The following is a 7793-nucleotide window of genomic DNA, read 5'->3' on the forward strand; positions in this document are numbered from 1 at the left end:
ATCACATACTGGAGGGTTGTCAATTTGCATGGAGTGAATCATAGTTTAACCGGCAAATGTGGCACTGGTAGTGGGTTGAATGCATGTTGCAGTGTGGGTCGCTCTTCCCTAAGAATAATGCAACACTGCTGACGAAAGAGAGGTTCTCCCTCCGACCAAGGGCCACTCTCCTCTGTGTAACAAGCAGCCTATGAGTCTCAACAGGAATACTCTCAAGTCAATGCAAAGATTTAACACTACCAAGGACAATATATTGGTTCTCTGAGGCGCATCTTGCATTCACCAACTGTATTCTGTTAAAACTCACAGGTGGTCGTACTTATTTCTGAGTAACTCCCTTGGTCGGCAAACCTCTCTTGCCAACCGTGTTGCAGCATTTTTAGGCAAGCGCAACCTGCACTGCAACATGCATCCAAATCCAACCTGCTACACGACTGCCACATTTCCTCCAGTTCGCTCAGTGTAAATTTTGAGAGAAGAATTGTTGGGTCCTGGGCGGGGGCACATTTGCGATATCGTATGCACACACCCCTTCCAGATAATGCGAACATATATCACCAACGATGAGAAATTTCTTGAATGTACTTGCAAAAATTGCATTGCTTCCCACTTGCCCGTAAACACTCACCGATGTTTACTTCATATAAGTCATGTACAGTTGGATAGCTGTAGCCAAATGCTCATCATTAATTCGTGAACATATTGATAGGACATTTAGTTAACCTTGCCATTTTATCCTCTAGTGCTATTGTCTCTCTTGATTTTGCTAGTTATGTTTTTCTTGCATCTCAATCACTTAGACTGCTTATCTTCTGAAGTTCCGAGCTACCCTCACTCCTCTCTTCCACTCTCTTATCCACAATCACAAGAATAGAAGAATAAAAGAAGCAGCAAAAAGCTCAGGTTGCTTCTTTGTAATAGTCCTTTTATTGCAATCACTTATTTTTTAAAATCATGGACAGTCCATCTTTGCATTTGGCATGCTTATCTTTTGCAAATGGGAACTAGGAATCATTGGTTGATGAACCCACTAGATGTAATCAAGGATAACCTCAACTTTATTAAGTGCAACCCCACTTCCTTGACGAGTTCATATGTGGTTTTGTAGAATTCCCAAAAAATACTTATAAATTGGTGTGTTTAGGTGCACATCTAAATGTTTTAGGTGACAATTTGGACTATAAGATACAATGGACTATTCTTTCACTTTTTAGGTTTATAGAGCTTGCTACCTAAGATTGACAATCGAGATAGTTCACAATCTTTGCACAATAAAACTCAACAAGATAGGCTTGGTCTTACCAAACAACTAGCATGAATATGTCTTCATGATGTTATCGCAAAGCAATTTGAACAAGACATGCGCTCATTTAATAGCACTATAGTCTTTAAAAATACATAGAACCCTAAGAGTGCTCAATTGCAACTATTGACTTTAAGGAACATGCATAGTAACTACTAACTTTATGCAACACACAGACAAATATTACTTATACATTTGATCGTTGAAAGGAAGTCCCTTCCTATTAGCATGATTACCATGACAACCCAAAAATTCAAAGGCTAGAGTCATTACCTCAAGGAAGCCGTTGAAGGCCATGTCAAAACACAATTTTGGCTAACATCAATACTAAAGGTGAGTGCCACTAGCAACACTTTGACATGTCCTTAAGTCTCAATATTTTGACATTATGATAAGCATAAGAATTGGATTCTATTCTCCCAATCCCTTCCTAGCCCCCAAAGTGTTGGTAACTACAGTTAAGCTTGGGAAAAGTGTTATCGTATAAACGAGTTGATTGGGGAGGAACATAAACATTTCATAGCTCCATGCCTAAGTTCATAGGATTAGATGCACTTCAATGACACTAAGCTCTTTGTTTGATCCATCTATGTATGGAATTTGGTTTTGTGAGAGTCTAATTCCATTTAAAAAGGGAGCTTTGCAAATATTCAAACCCATTGGGTTGTACTTAAGACAAAAGTCTATGGCTTATTTCAAGCACTCAAGATTTGCTCGTTCCAAATTATATCCATAGATTTTGAGATAAGTCGTTAATAATCAAATTCCCATAATTGATGAGAGATATAATGGCATGCACTAGAGCATTGCTTGTTTAAGAGCTGTCTACTTTAATTTCCGAAAGCAAGGCCTACTTTTTCTCTCATTGTGGGTGATTTTTGATTTAAGATTCGCCATGGTACCTTACCATTGTATAAGCATTGCATGTTGTGCCCTAATGCACGATGCTAACAAATATTGAAATAGGGTTGTTTTTGTATGCTTTTAAGGGTGGGAACAAAAGGATATTAAGGCTTACTTTGCATTAGCAAGTGAGCTTTACACTCGAGGTGTCCTTTGGTGAAGTCCTTGAACTTAACAGGACATGCATTAGAAAGCTCTATAGTGTTTTGAATAGGCAGAAATGTCTCCTCAAGAGTGCCATATTAGTAAGGAAATACATATGATCATTGGTTTAACATTAAGGAATCTGGATAATGAAAATATTTTTTCTTGGAAAAATAAGTTAGATAGCTGAATTCCTCACAAGATAGTGCTCAAGTTGGAGTAGGGGTGACCAGCCCTTGTCAGAGCCTCCCTAAGCTTGTAAGACTTTAGATCACAAGAGCTTCCCTTGCCCACAAAACCATGATGGTTGACAAATCCCTTGACTGCCATATGGATTGCATTTCCTATCTAAGGAGATGGTAAAGCCAGTAAGTAGCACAATGGATTATCAAAAGATTATAAGCTACTGTAGACTTGCATGTAGCTGTAACAAGCAGGATACACATTGACTAGGGGTTAGATACCCAGTCACACTGACCAAGGTATATAAGGTGTAAGAGTCCCAGATTAGGACAACCAGTTATTATCAAGAACATACTCTTCACCTTCATCTCCAACTTCCATGGCTTCTTCCCTTCTCTCCTCTTTTCTGTCTTTCTCTCTCATCTTCTAGTTTTCTTTTCTCTTCTTCTAGCTCTCTTTCTCTCTCTTTCCTCTTAGTTTCATTCATTACGAGTGGTATCAGAGCTTTAGGTTGTGGTCCTATTTTCCTTTCCCCTTTCTTCATTTTCAAATCCCAAAACCCTAGTTACTCATCTTACATGTACAGGTACAACAACAAGGATTGTAGTTAACTTTAGCTTTTTGGAGCAAGCAAGAGCTATGGCTGGAGACTTAGACATATCTGGAGGTAAAACAATTAAAGTAGTAGGTTGTCACTCCTTTTTATGCAAATTTTAGGGGTTCCAGGACAAGTTGGAGGTTCAACAATTGAGGAGGGAAAAACCATAGGTAGTTTTTGTTCCAGACTTCTCTCCCTTTCCCACCAAGCTTTTCCCTCAAGCTTCCATGGTGGACTGCCCCCAAATCCCTTCTTCTTGCTGCAACTAGCCCTCAACCTCAACATTCAGTCACCCCACAAGCTCCCCAAGGTGATTCCTTGCTTGGCAAATACCCTCATGACTAGCATCAACCCATGTGGGACAACAGGTAGTAGTCTGAAAAATGTGGTGCATTTTGCGCTGAGCTACTTGCTCCCCCAGCCCTCAACCCTGCTCCTGCCTTGAGTGGAGCCTTGGTCCAGGACCCCTGGGGCATGCAAACCCCCCTTCCCCTCCAACATTGAAACCCTGATTGAATCCCCTGTTGTACATTGCTTGTGGGCAGCCATTACTGCTCAGTCCAAGCTCTTGATCTAGCCCACAACCTCTGGAGCTCAGCCCTCAGGAGATCTTTCAACCCCTTTTGCCCCTTCCCTACTCAGATTGAAGACATGGAGCTCAACATGCATGGGAGCTTTGTGGGCAGCCATGAAAGCTTCACTTGAAGCTTTCCTCCTTTGAAGCTCAAGCTCGAAAACAAGCACGGGAGTCATCATCATCATCGGGAGCATTCAAATGTTGAAGTCTTCTTCCATGGGAATGCCCCAACCAACTGAGCTTGATTGACGGAGCAAATGAGCATCATGATGAGCTATGCTTCAACGGTCTGCCTAAGTATTGAAGAGGTATGTCAATCTTATCTTAATCTCTCAAATTTAGCCACTTGTTGAGCCTAATCCCTTGTTGGATAGATTAAAATTTTCATAGGCTTAGTAGCTCAATCCCCTTTGCATGCATGCATCATATCTAATCCTGAAAATTCATTGTATTGGCTGACATTAACCCCATTTTTGTCTTGTGACCTTGGATGAGTCTCAAAGTGAATAATAGCCATTGTAATTGGGTAAGTAGCAGCCTGTGAGTCACTAGACTGCCAAGGTAACCCCTATCTCGACCCTTGTTCATTTCCAGCATCTCATGAAAGGGTCCAATGTTGCCTTTCCAATGCATCTCATGTTGATTACTTAATAAAAATGTTGTATGTATACTTTGGCTGAAGAAAAAGGCCGATGCTAGGTGAGGTGGTAAGACAAAAGAGAGGTGACCCTCCTTTACCACTTAAGATCATGAACGGGTGCACAACCCGGCCCGGGAGAAACATTGCCTTCCTCTCGGTGATCCAGAGCCTAATACTTGTATGCAGGTTCAGGTACTTTCCCGTGATCTCCACTTTGCTCACCTTTCGGTGATCTGAAGCCCGATACTTATATGCAGGTGCAGGTACTTCCCCATGATGTCCACTTTCCTTGATGCAATGATCCCCCTTGGACACCCCCACAATGCTAATGGCACCCAAATATGACACTTGAAGTGCATGCAGTCAAGAGAGATGTATGGTAGTGAATTCACTTATGCATTGATGATGGTAGAGAATATGGGTATGAAATGATGCTTGGGATAAGGCTCAGTATGCTCAGGATGCTATTTATGTTGCCAATTAGGCCTCTCTAACTATGCTCATCCATATAAGGCTTTTGCAACAATAAGAGCCAGGCAGTGTTTTTGATCACAGTCCTGCAGGACAGTCAAGAAGATCTTATTGTAGAAATTTCTGTTTTGAATCTAGGAGTGAACCCTATAGCTCACCTCGAAGAGGGCTTTGTCTCCTCTAGTTTGAAAAACCTCCCCAATAGGAGCTACGATCTGGACGTTATACCCATTTTTGTGCTCTAGGGTCACTGTGGAAAGGGTGCAGACCGTGCTCCAAGACATGTATAGTAATTCCATTACAGAAAATTCTGAACATTTTCTGTCACAAAGATTAATAGCTCCTCTTGAAGAGGAATTTGTCCTCTCCGACTTGAAGCAAACATCTCATCAATCGGAGTTTCCTACAAAAAGTTACACCCCATTCACTGATAGCAGGTCCTGTGGACTACATCTAAATGGCTAGCCAGAAAGGCAAAAGCAAGGCCCAAGAGGACACGGCCCTCTCAAACTCGAAGAATCAATAGAGCTTGGAGCAGCTCACTACACTTGTTGCTCAATTAGCTACCACTTCATCCCAAGACAAGGTCAATGACTCTAGGCACGAGTCTAGACATCCTCCACAACATTAGGAGCCATTGCATGGTCCACAGGGTATACTTAGTGTTATGGGAATTCCCCCCTCTACCTATGAGATTGGTGCATCCTCTCATGCACAGGATGAGCCCTTGTTGAATTCCCCCATCAATCATGTGTAGCCAACATCCCATTGAGGCCCTCCCCCACCCTTGGTCGAAATTCCCTTGCTCTCCCTCGAAGCCCCCATGCACCCTATATGACCAACTTGGCAATCATGGACAGCCTGGCTATAATAGACAACATGGGATAAATGCACCACATGGGATGTATGGATATCAAGGCATGTATGGCCACCACAGAATGTATGGGAAGCAAGGGTTTCATGGGCATCGTGGCCCTAATGAATTGCATGACAAGATCATCCTCACAAAGTACAGTTGGCAATCCCCCTCACCATCTGACTTAGAGGAATGTGAAAGGTGAGAAGGATCGAAGCTTGCTTGGAAGTGAGATGCAACCAAATCCAAAGTCATATTCTTGTGCAAGGAGTCTATCTTAGACTGCATAGCCCTCTCCCACCGGGAGTGGTTGTCACCCCTGTGCATAGCCTCGTCATAGGTGAGAGGCTCTCCTGCATATGTAACCAAGACATAATGCATCGAGGGCTCAAATCTATATAGGTTGGACATCTATCTCTAGTAGACCATCTCACGATAGGCTCTGTTGCCTGTCCAATACCCTGGCCACGTGTAACTGCTGTTGTAGGCTGACCATCTGGCTGTGCAGGCTGTACTGGAGCACGAGGCCTCTCTTGGAATATAACCCTATGTATTTCTACCACCTTTTCAGGCTGCCAATGCATCTTGTCTTCATGGAAGACTACATCATGACTTTTCGCAACTGTGGCGGTAACCCATCTTGCTTGCATCTCCATAGCCAAGGAAAATGCATTTGACACTCTTAGGATGCAGCTAGTATGCTTGTCCTTGGGCACATGGCAGAATGCCTCACATCCAAAGACACATAGATGCGCATAAGACGGAGGTTTCCTAGTCCATACCTTTTCTGCAACCTGGAAATCCAAATCACTGGAAGGTGATCTATTTATGACATGCATAGCTGTAGTGACAGCCTCAGCCCAAAAGCTCTGTGGTAGGCATGCATGGCTAAGCATACGATGTACACGCTCCTGGATGGTTCTATTCATCCGCTCAACCAAACCATTCTAGGGTGGGGTATAGGGGGCGGTCAATTGACGCTTAATACCCCTCTCATCACATAGCTACTCAAAGGCACGTGACACATATTCTCCCCATTGTTAGTTCTAAGACATTTCAACCTATGCCCAGTCTGGTTTTCAACCAATGCAAGCCATCTCTCAAACACAACCAAGACTTTTGACTTAAGCTTAATGGGGTAAGCCCAGACTTTACACAAAAAATTGTCAATGAATATCACAAAATACTTTGCACCACCCATAGAGTGACATGGCATGGGCCCACAAACATTTGAATGTACCAATGCTAGGGGCTCACTCATGTGTATCCTACGAGATTTCTTATGCGTATTCCTAGTCTGTCTGCCATAAAGACAATGCTCACATGAATCAAAATATGCATTATCAAGGGGCGATAAGTACTGCAAAAATCAAAAAGAATTTTCATTCTCTTCAAAGATATATGGCCCAAACGGGCATGCTTAAGAGATACATGTGGGATGGAACGGATTGACAAAACATGGTTAATAGAGGACCCATCAACTACAAGAGGATAGAGGCTGCCAGCCTTGGCACCTCTAGCAAGCAGAATTCTGCTACACAGGTGATCTTCCAGGCAGAATCCCCAAATGAAACATGAAATCCAACATCATCAAGCTGCCCTACAGACATAAGATTGCATATAAGCGTAGGTACATGACGTACATCCTGTAACAGAAAAGTAATGTCAGTAGAGAATTGCAGCCGTACATCCCCAATGCCAACAATAGCAAGTGGCCTATCATCACCCAAGCAAACTGAACCAGAGACAATGCGGTAAGAATGGAACCACTCACGGCATCGTGTAACATGAAATGAAGCACTAGAATCCAAAAGTCAGCACTGTGCATACATAGAGTGAACCTCGGTCAATGGCGTAGCGTCACAAGAACTAGATGCTAGTATGTACTCCCCATTGAAGTCATCAGTCTGCATGACATTCATCTCCTCGATTTTCACACTGGATTTTGCAGGTACCATGCTGCGATAAGAGGAATTTTCTTGTACTTTGTCTTTCCCCTTCTCTTTACGCTTCTCATTGCTCAACTCATGACACTGTGGGCATATGTGGCCCTTCTTGCCCCAATGATGACATGTCACATTAGCATTTTTTCCATGAGACTTGCTGCGCGACTTACCA

The sequence above is a fragment of the Lygodium microphyllum genome, chromosome 14 (genome assembly GCF_053477565.2).
Source record: "Lygodium microphyllum isolate KBCC chromosome 14, Lygodium_microphyllum_v1.1.10, whole genome shotgun sequence".
NCBI classification, from domain to species: Eukaryota; Viridiplantae; Streptophyta; class Polypodiopsida; order Schizaeales; family Lygodiaceae; genus Lygodium; species Lygodium microphyllum.